General features: G+C 40.9%; 1 long non-coding RNA gene across 1 annotated transcript; it reads left to right on the forward strand.

Annotated features, from left to right (window-relative positions):
- Window positions 1-6,512: 6,512 nt before the first annotated feature.
- Window positions 6,513-10,984, forward strand: LOC134292494 (uncharacterized). The gene is made up of 2 exons (XR_009999737.1): window positions 6,513-7,512; window positions 9,129-10,984. It is a non-coding gene; the product is annotated as an uncharacterized LOC134292494 (long non-coding RNA).
- Window positions 10,985-11,410: the final 426 nt, after the last annotated feature.

Consider the following 11,410-nt stretch of genomic DNA (forward strand, 5'->3'; position numbering starts at 1 on the left):
TCTTGAGGACCTACTTTTGCCTACTTTTGCCTACTTCTGGCCTGTCATGGAAGGAACCCAAATACAGCAGTAGTCAAGTAATGTATGGACAACAATGTCTTGAAGTGGGAGAGAAACAGCATTTCCGGCACTTGAACTGATAAGGAAACAGTAGTTCCAGCAGCTTTCCTGGTCAAGAATTGAAGCCCATAAACTTGAACTCCATCCAGGTTCTGCTATTCCAGAGAGCATGCTGATAAACAGGGCTTTCTTCACATGTGGCAATTCTTTCCAAAGATCCCTGTCTTGCCTGCATTTTCAGATGCTAGTTGTCTCTTGGAATGTCCCTACTTTGTGCTCTGACATGGGTATACCTCTCCTCACCCTAAAATCAGAGATCTCTCAACACTGTCCCACAAAGGTCCAAGGTCATTTGGAGTCCAAGGTCTATTTAGCTAAGGAAGCTTTAGAAGACAATCCCTTCAGTAATTTCTCAAGTCTTGAAGCAAGACTTTTAGGTTACTTTGATATCACTGTAGAAATAGCAGACATTTCCATTTGTGACTTCAGAAGATCTTGCCTTGTAGAAATGGCTCCATGATATTTCTGAAAACTTTGTAATTAGCTGACTGCCATCTGAACTCAGCAGATTTGCCTAAATAGTATTTCTCTGGAGTGCATCTCTCTCTCTCTCTCTCTTTCTATTAGAGAGCAAGGCAGACAAACCAATCCTATTTGCAAGCTTTTTAACCATTCACACAGAGTAAACAACAACTAAGCATCCTTGGTTGTGGTTTTGATTGTTGTTGCTTTCTGTCTCCCAAATGAAAGTTGCATTTTGTATGAGATGAAATGGCTCAAAAAGCTTTCAGAAGAAGATCTAAATAATGTGGGACTTTGAACAGAGGAAAATCAAAGGACTTTTTGACTTGACATGGAGAAGTAAGTCTTGCCATGGACATATGTTTGACATTAAAATCTGTTGTCTCCTCCCAGACGGACTCTTTGTTGCCAGTAGAGACTCATTGAAGCCAGCGAGGCTAAGACTGCAGTTAGTATTTATAGAATTGCTGAGCTGGCAAATTCTAACTCACCAAAGACAGTAGATGCTGCTAGAAAGTCTACATTTATGCATCAGGATATAGGAACTGTGCTCCTGATTTTTCACAACTGGTTTAGGTTTTAGTGTTTTAAAAAATGACTGCATCTAAGAGAAAAAATTAGTGGAGGTGTTGCTGATTCAATCCTTTTTTATTGTTTGGGTGGACAACTATGATAGGTTGTTTCATGCAGGCTATAAGTCATTGATGAAGTGGATCCACCCACATGAGATACTGCTCAGCTTTTTATCATTTTTTCCCTCTGAACCTCAAACAAACAACCAAAATTTGTGGCCAGTTTTGAGGATAACTTCTATTTTTCAGTTTAGTGAATTCTTATTTAGCTTCCCATAAAGAACAAGTGACCAACTTAAGGGACCCAGATGTTGCTGGCCTTCACTTCCTACCCACCAAGAGTGACTGACTTTGGAGTTATGATCTGATGCATTGTGCTAGGTCTATAAGAAAATCTAGATAACCTTCACAAGCTAGACTTGTCTTTCCCTGCAAACCTTGGAAGAATAAGAAAGTATCTCCTAAAGCAGTTACACAAAGACACTCTGCTGTCAAGTATGGTTTCAGATACATCAATGAACTTAGATGTGTTCTGAGTACAAATGCCTACAAGGGCTCTTGTAATCTTGGCCAATAGTACATCCTCGATATATTGGAATCAATAATTTTATCAAACACACGATCAAGATATACTAAACAGTTGCATTGGGAAGTAGCTAATATTGCAGTAGAGCTTCACAAATGGGAAACAATACATGAGTATGGAAGGAGTTCTAATCTCCAACGTTTGGTCCTCTGTATATTTTGGAATTCAACTACCAAAAGCCCCAGCTGGCTTGGCCAACAATTCTAGGAACAAAAGTCTCAAACATCTGGAGAACCAAATATTGGTCACCACTGTGCTAGTTCTGTTCCATGGGCACCTGTTGTTGGTTGTCCATGGTATTGGTGCATCCATCCAGTCACCCTTCCTCTTCCCTTGCATACCTGGACATAAAAAAGCTTCTTTCCTTTCATGGGGAATTACTGCTGCTGCTTCTCCTTCCTTAAACATATAACAAAATCTAGGCTATCAGAGTCTAGGCTTCCTGATAGTCCATTAGTGGCCAGATCTGTACCTGATAGTCTTCAGCTTCAATCATACACTCAGTACAAAGATATTATGCAACTAGCAGGTATACTAATGTAAGCCACCTAACAGATTCTTACTGGAAGATGATCTTGTCATAGAGTGTCTGCACTTAAGGAGATGCTTTTTCAGCACCAAGGAAAGCTCAGTACAGAAAATGGTACTCTCTTTCATGTGAAACAACCTCCGTGGATTTGTAGATATTCCTTACAAAAGTCATATCCAAGCAAGAACTGAATGTGTAGCTTATGCTACCTCTTGTAAATATGATATTTAGGCAAGAATCAAACACATGACTCATTCCATGTATGTGCAGGTTCCCAACTGTGTGGAGAGTCTGCATACATGCAGGAAATGTCAGGGATTGTGCGGTGTGCCAAAGTAGTACATGAAATATGGACAGGGAAGCATTTGAACATGTTTTCATTCACCCGTTTCTTTACCTGAAATGCTCTGCATACTTTCTAAGGTTGTAGAAAATACAGAATGAATGAGCGTATGATAGTTGCCTGGCAACTAGGATTTATTTCCTATTTGATTTGGTAGCTGATGCTTATAGGGAGCCCTTGTCAGGTAGTGGTCACCAATATTTGGGATAGCAGCAAGAATGTCCAGTGTAATTGCTAGCTCAGTGCACATTTCTTGGGTTCATTGGATATTGACATGCAAGGTATGCAAAGTACATTCAAGTGATCTCTTCAAGATAAAATAGCTCTTTCCCCATGAAACATGGCACATTGCAATTTCATTATCTTTGCAGAACAGTGTTGAAGGTGTCTTTCCTTTTCGATGCTTGCCAGGTGCCCATTCTCACAACACTCCCATATAATGCAGTTTTATGACTTGAAGACAATAATGTGTTAGCTTTTATAGGAACCTCTTTGACCACAGCATAGTTGCCCCAAGGGGAGGAGGGTGGCTGATTCATAGTACTAAATATCCTCAGCCACTAGAAATGAATATCATCTATCCTGCAATGGCCAAAAGAGAGGGCAAGAAAAGCGCTTTCGGCAGATCTGGGGAAGGAAACGGGTACATGGAAAGGAACAGCAGGGGGGCAGTTATTTTTTGCAGACTGCTGTAAATTCAGCACTGCTGTTTTTCTCCAAAGGCAAAAACATCGGTATGGATCTGAAAGCATCAAAAGCAGTTCGAAATAACAAATCCCACTCCCACATTTTGGCGTAGATTCACAATTGTCTCATTGAATCCAACGGCGCAGCCTGCAATCCCCAAACGATGGGTATCATCTAAAACCTTCTGCATGCTTTGTTTGTGTGTTCGAGGACAGCATGGGGGCTTACGCATGCCTTCTTTTCAAAAATTCATACGTATCGGGAAACAGAGTGAAAGTAGGTCACTGTCACACAGTAAACGAACGAGCCAAATGGTAAAAGAAATCTATACTTTTCACTTGAGGGTAAGACAGGGAGATGATGGAATTGGGGAGAGAGAGATTGGATTAATTCTGCTGATGTGCCATGCTTGGTCATTATTTCTTAAGTGGATCGATAGCAACAGAGCCAGGGAGCTGCTCTGAAGCATGTTGTTGTTTTCTAGAAGACAGGGAGATATTTGGGTGGCATAAATTAAATTCTCAGAGTTGTGTTAACTTGCAGTATGCCTTGACATAGAGAATCAGTGAGATGTAGCAGTTTGAGTGACTCTGGAGAACAGGGTTCAATTCCACCTCAAAACCATTGGATGACCTGGAGTGAGACAGCCCCTGTGAAATGACTTGAAGGCACACAACAACGACACCTCAACAACAAATTCTTACCTTGATCTGCCTTTTCATAAAGATACTTTCCTCCAATCTCATATACTTTAATATTTCTTTTTAGATGTGGGTATGTATGTGGGTTCTTCAGTCTTGCTGATAATAGTTGCGGTTTCTGCCATGGGTCTAACAAACTCTTCCAACCAACAAGACCGTCAAGAAAGTCCAAGGCCTGGGATGCTCAAATAGTTCTGTTTGCTGAACTCTAGCAGAGCATCTTCACGCGTGAGTGAGTCCTGTGAGACTTCGGGGTAGAAAGATTCACTGCAGTGGGAATGAATGAATAGACGTGGTGCAGGCAAGAGAGCAGGGCTTTTCATTTGCAAAGGAGAGGTTGGATTGAAATGGGGGAAAGACAGAAACAATTTTAGCAAAGTTTTACTTAATTAGCCTGTTTTAAAGTTTTTTAAAAAAGCGGTGGAGGTGGGGACACTTTTGGCAGGGTAGTTTCCATTGCTGGCAAATTGAACAGCCAATGCAGTGGTGGCATGTAGTGCAGAAAAAGATGCTCCAAGGATTTTAGCCTATGGGAGCTGGATAATGCCATTTCTGTCTAACATATCCACCAACCAACCCAGTTTGGTAGGGATAGCCCTGCTGAATCCTCTGCCATCCCACTTTTTCAACTGCTGTTAAAATGTCCCAGGCTCTTTCACCTTCTCCCAGCTCTCCTTTTTTCCCCTCAGCATTCTTCAATTTCTGCAAACTGGGACCAAAGTATAAAAGTAAATTCTATTAAGAACAGGGAAGAGGAAAGGAGAGTGGGATGCTGGCCTTTCCAGTAGGCTCAGGCAAAAGCAATTGCATGTTTGTTAATAGCTTTTTCTATTTTGTCGCTTGGCCACATATGTCCTGTGAAATGTTTAGAGATATACTTTTATTTGCAAGTTTCTATGGATGTTTTCTTTCAAAATAGTGGATGTCTTTTGGTAGTTATATAAAAACTGAATTTTTGTGGCACATCTAATGGTTTGTTTCGAACAATAATATTCAGGTTTTGCTAAAGTAACAAGTATAATCCTTGGCATCCTTAATCCTTTCCTGCTCTCCAATTATTTTAATTAGCTTTTTTGGACCCAGCATCCAGAAAAGGCTAGTTCTAACCAGTAACAGTTCAAAGTGCCTGTTCCTGCCTTTAAACTGTCATCCATGGCTGAGGGTGATACCCACCTTACCCCACTCTCTCAGAATCAGGGGATTTGAGGCCCTTGTTGTTATACCTACAGCAAGGATATTGTAGGTTGAAACAGTAGGGAAGTGTATTGCCAAAGTTATTCCTCATTTTAATAGACTTGCTGCAGTTAAAGAGCAATTATTTGATCTTGTCCATTTCAAAAGCTTCCTCGTAATGCATATTGTTAAGTGCTTGTTGGAATATATTTTTAATTGCTTGTGAAATTCTTTTAAAATACTTCCAGGAATATTTAGGGGCCATGCTGATGCGTGACAGTGAATTAGCACTTCAAAAGAAACCAAGGTGAACCGTTGCTGACTCATTTGCTATCAATGCAACCAGTTTATTGGAGTATCAGTTAGTTATACAGTAGAGTCTCACTTATCCAACATAAACGGGCCGGCAGAACGTTGGATAAGCAAATATGTTGGATAATAAGAAGAGATTAAGAAAAAGCCTAGGTAAAGGTAAAGGTTACCCCTGACGTTAAGTCCAGTTGTGTCCGACTCTGGAGGTTGGTGCTCATCTCCATTTCTAAGCCGAAGAGCCGGCGTTGTCCGTAGACACCTCCAAGGTCATGTGGCTGGCATGACTGCATGGAATGCCGTTACCTTCCCGCTGGAGTGGTACCTATTGATCTACTCACATTGGCATGTTTTCGAACTGCTAGTTTGGCAGAAGCTGGAGCTAACAGCGGGTGCTCACTCCGCTCCCCGGATTTGAACCTGGGACCTTTCGGTCTGCAAGTTCAGCAGCTCAGCGCTTTAACACACTGAGCCACCACAGGCTCCCCAAGAAAAAGCCTATTAAACATCAAAATAGGTTATGATTTTACAAATTAAGCACCAAAACATCATGTTATACAACAAATTTGACAGAAAAAGTAGTTCATTACACATTAATGCTATGTAGTAATTACTGTATTTACGAATTTAGCACCAAAATATCACAATGCATTGAAAACACTGACTACAAAAATGTGTTGGATAATCCAGAACGTTGGATAAGTGAGACTCTACTGTATGAGAATTTGTCTTTTCAGAAATGTAGTTTCTCCCCCATTAGCGATTAAGGATCTATTTAATATAGGGGTTTTGTTTTTTAGCATGGGCATTAATCTCAAATTTGGGAATGGTCATGAGGGACTTCATTCCATCCATGAGCAAAGCCAAGAAGGTGAGCCAATGGCAGAGCAGGAAAATCTAAGTGTAATATTTACCAAGTTGGGTATTATTCAATAAAACGTATAAACAGCCAGCAATTCCATGTAACGGCAAGCAAAGGGTCCCGTCCAATTATCTGTTCTTGTATCTGGATGAACAGCAATAACAGTGTTTCCAATGTTGTGCCTCCAGCTATAGCAGGCATGGACAACTTTGCAATATTAGAACTGTATTGCTGTTTTTTTAATCTGCTGGAAGTGATATCACATCACTTCTGAGTGCTATTTTGACTGATGTTTGGCCATTTTTTATTTGGGGTGAAGATATGGAAGGTTCTAGGACATGAGAAAGAACATTGCCAAAGTTGTGGGCACCTCTGGGTATATAGATTTAGGTGATAAATGACCCCCAATGTGACATGATTTAATCTTTTTGTAAATGGGACTTTGGGGGAGTTTTTTTGGAGGGTTTCAGGGTCTGTTTTTGCAGGTGTCAAGGGTTGCATGCAGCCTAAAAAGGTTCACCATATTGTTCACCTTTAAACTACAGGAATAGAGCTGAATTATTATTTGAACCACTGCCTTCTGCAACAGGTAAAAGTTGGGTTATGGGGCAGATGGGGAAAGAGACATGCTACAGTTCCACCCAATGAAACTTTGTACTTGTTATGTTATTTTCAACTCATGGAGACTGTAAGGCAAATGAATTATAGGATTTTCTGAGGTATGAGTGTGTGACTGGGTTTCCATGACTGAGTGGGGATTCAAACCCTTTTTCTTCCACTCAATTTTCCATTTACCTGATGATCAGTTAGCATTTTGTGCTCTAGTTTGTGCCCTGACACCTACTTTTTCTTGTGTATTGATCCGGTGAATTTGGTGAAATTGGTAACAACACTCACACCTGAACAGTGATAACAGCAGGAATGATAACTGCTTCATCATGTGTCATTTCCATTTGGAGGTTGTAACTAATATCTGCTGATAGATCCATTCGCCAGGAATTTGAGTAATCCATTTTATGTGTCATCCAAGCCTGCAGGCATCACTACTTCCTCGCAGTGGTGAATTCTAATGCATTAATTATTATGCAGCGTGTGTGAAGATATGCTATCTTGTCCGTCTTGAACCTATTTTGACACAGTGACACAGGAAACCTGGTTGGATAAGCAGGTAATTCATGGTGTTTGTTTGAGTTTGTTTATATGGAGGTATATTTGTTTAGAGTTCTTGATTAGCAGAAAGTTAGTTTCCAGTTAGCTCAGTGACCAAAGTAGATGATTTTATTTACAGAAAAAACCTAGTCCTATTGTAATGCCTTGTGAAGAATGAAAACACACATTGTTTAAGCTACGGAAGAACCCGGCAAGGGAAACCCATCTTGCTTTTTGGAATTTTGGAATGATGTATTGGTGTATGGATGTTAATGAGACTTGGAAGTATGTGTATTGCTTCATATGTTTTTGTAGTGTTGTAGTATGTGCTGCCAGAAGAGATTCAACAGCTGGATATAGAGTCTGAGTTTAAAATAGTACTACAGAATAGTCTCTTCTGGTAGGCCTATCCATACAACAGCTTTTCCCCACCAGATGTCTTTTAATGTGTGTAGAACTACAAATCCTGTCACTTCCAGCATCATAGCCATGCTATCTGGTGTTTGATGGAAGGTGTAGCCCAACACATCTGGATTTGGAGAAAGAATGTTTTGCAACTGAGTTAGGCAGACCAACAGCTTGAGTCATTATAAGGGGGAATCTGATGTCAATGACCTCAAACTGATTTTGTTTAAGTGGTTTCTATGACTGCAGGGGTCATCCAAAATTAGAACTGGTGGGTTCGTCTCCATTTGTACAGAGGCCAGGAGAAAAAAGCCTGGTCATATGCATCAGCCCCAGAAGGTTAGCAATTAATGTTTGTCCATTCATAGAAAAGCCATCTCAAGCAGAGCCAGTGGATTGCAGACAATCCTATGCAGTGTTTAAGGGTGACTCCATGCGAGTCTTTGATGTTTTGTGTCCCTTTTTCCGTGCAAAAGTCTTCTCGTACTACTCTTTGCTGCCATCATGTGTTGGTTTAGCCTCTGAGCAGCTTGTCATAAACATAATTTAAACTGTTTTGAGAAATAGATGGGGAAAATGGAAACTAATGAGAAGAAAAAACTGGGATAACAGAGGATTGGGGCCCCTGGTGGCACAGTGTGTTAAAGCGCTGAACTGCTGAACTTGCGGATCAAAAGGTCCCAGGTTCAAATCTCGGGAGCAGAACGAGCGCCCACTGTTAGCCCCAGCTCCTGCTAACCTAGCAGTTCGAAAACATTCAAATGTGAGTAGATCAATAGGTACCGCTCCGGCGGGAAGGTAACGGCACTCCATGCAGTCATGCCGGCCACATGACCTGGAGATGTCTATGAACAACGCCGGCTCTTCGGCTTAGAAATGGAGATGAGCACTAACCCCCAGAGTCGGTCACAACTGGACTTAACCTCTCCTTTTTAACAGAGGATTAATTGGGACCATGCATGTCACATCAGGACCATTATTGGGTATGCGGTGGTGGATTTTAGAGTAGGATTTTTCCAAAGAATCTCAGGACCTGAAATTCTTTGGCCATCTCAGGTCCTCACATGATCACCAGGATGCCTAAGAAAACATGGCAAATGTGTGTGTGTGTGTGTGTAGGGATATCAAGATGCTTGTTAATAAAGCTATTGTCCTTCCAACTCTATTGTACATCTGCAAAATATGGACCATCTATAAACATCACTCTCAACTTATGTGTTGCCTTCAAAGGAATCCTGCAAATCTCTTGGGAAGACAGGTGGACAAATGTCAGCATTCTGGAAGAAGCAAAGACCACCAGCACTGAAGTGATAATTCTCCTCCACCAACTTCGCTGGACTGGTCACGTTGTCCTAATGCCTAATCGCCATCTCCCAAAGCAGTTACGATGCTCTTAACTCAAGAATGGAAAATGGAATGTTGGTGGACAGCAAAAGAGATTTAAAGATGAGCTTAAAGTTAAGCATAAAAACTGTAGCACAGACACTGAGAACTGGGAATCCCTAACTTGAGGTTAGCATTCTACCAGAGGTCAGCTGCTACCAACAGTGCTGCAGAATTCAGAGTCATGAATGCAGGATGAAAGGAAGAAACATGTCAAGAGAAAGACACCTCAAACAAATCCTTGTTGCAGTCACCTTCCATTTGGAAATCTATGTCCTCTGGACCATGTGGATCCAGAATAGGTCTGCACAGATCCAGCTCCAAGTCTCTACCTTTGGAAGACCATCAAACTTGGCCATGAGTGATTGTCCCTGAGTGAGGGGACTTAATAGTTGAGGCAGAGATCATGAAGCTACCATAGAGTTACACTAAGGCCCACAATGTCTATTTATCTCCAAGCAGTTGCAGTCTGAGAATGTGTTTTCGTGTGACTGCAGATTTTGCTTACAGGGGTGGGAGAATTTTACCACTGTGCTCCATTACTGTGCACCTGTTATTTAAAGTCTCTCTAGATCTCTCAAATAAAAAAAAGAGATGAGAAATGACACACTCACGCCGCATTGCCCAAGCAGCTGCAAGACTGACCAGAAACATAGTGGTTTGACTTGATTTCCCCCATAACTCCCCCAAACCATTCCAAAGATAATTCCTGGTCAAATTTGAAACTGGAAGTGTGAGTCTATTGCCGACTTCATCCGGTCATCCTGGAGAACCTGGAGATTTCATAAGAGAACAACTCTGTGTGAATCTCTAGGTCAGTGATTCTCATCCTGGGATCTCCAGATGTTTTTGGCCTACAACTCCCAGAAATCCCAGCTAGTTTACCAGCTGTTAGGATTTCTGGGAGTTGAAGGCCAGAAACATTTGGGGACCCCAGGTTGAGAACCGCTGCTTTAGGTCTTCCAATGCAGTGCAATTGTCAAGTTCCAGTGGACGTTGACTATAGAGTCATGCTGGAAAACCTAGAAATGAACAGAGATTTATTCTTTCAGGTTAAAAAATAGCGACTTATTTCCTCACAATTTTTCATGTGGGTCCTGTGGCCCTAACCACAGCAAATGCAGAGGGATGACTGCAATTATAGAGTTTGGGGTGTCCTTTCTCACAATGTACATGGTTGGAAATGGGTTGTTGACTGTGAAGCCAGAGCAAAATTGGATGCAGAAAGTATGAACATCGACAACTTCAGTATTAACACTACTCATTAGCAAAACTTAGTGATAACACAAGTTATCACTGCTGTAAGTAAGGTGGCTAACAGATGTTGTGCGATAAACATCTGTTATCTGGTACAAACTTCAGCTCCGCAGTTCATCACTGTGATTTACTTGTTTCCTGTTTCCAAGTGTCTGCGGAACCATGGAGTTGTGTTGCACGTTGAAGAACTATTGACACAGGTTACACACAACACTATTGTCTGGTGTTTAACACAGGAAGACCACTTGGATGCAAAGGGACACCTTTCCACTTTGTCCTTGTTATTCATTTGTTTAAAATCTGTTTCACCTCGGGATTAACTCAAGAATGGTAAAATCTGTTGCCTTATTAGTATTATCTCTCATCCAATTAATGAATAAACTAATGGCTTAATTTTGGGATTAAGTTAATGCAGAAAAGCCAGTTTAAGACATCCACTGTAATTTTTTTTTTTTTAAAAAAAAAGACTAATTAAGTTATCCCCTTGGTTTTAACTAGTTATTGTGATTTTTGTGGCTGCTGTTGCTAATTCCTTTATATCCCACCTGTTTTGGACTAGAGGGACTCAAGGAGACCCACAGAAAATCCAAGGAAACGTGGATCAAAGTACATACAAAGACATCAATAAAAATGGATGGTCTTTACTTTTTAAAGTGAATTATGGTTGTCCTTCCACATTTGTGGTTTTCACTTTTGCGGATTTGATTATATTCATGGTTTTGATTGAACATGTTCTCTCTATGAATCTTTAGATCTTCCATCGTGAATCTATTTATTTTATTTATTTATTTACAGCATTTATATTCCGCCCTTCTCACCCCGAAGGGGACTCAGGGCAGATCACATTACACATATAGGCAAACATTCAATGC

Source organism: Anolis carolinensis, chromosome 6 (genome assembly GCF_035594765.1).
Source record: "Anolis carolinensis isolate JA03-04 chromosome 6, rAnoCar3.1.pri, whole genome shotgun sequence".
NCBI lineage: Eukaryota > Metazoa > Chordata > Lepidosauria > Squamata > Dactyloidae > Anolis > Anolis carolinensis.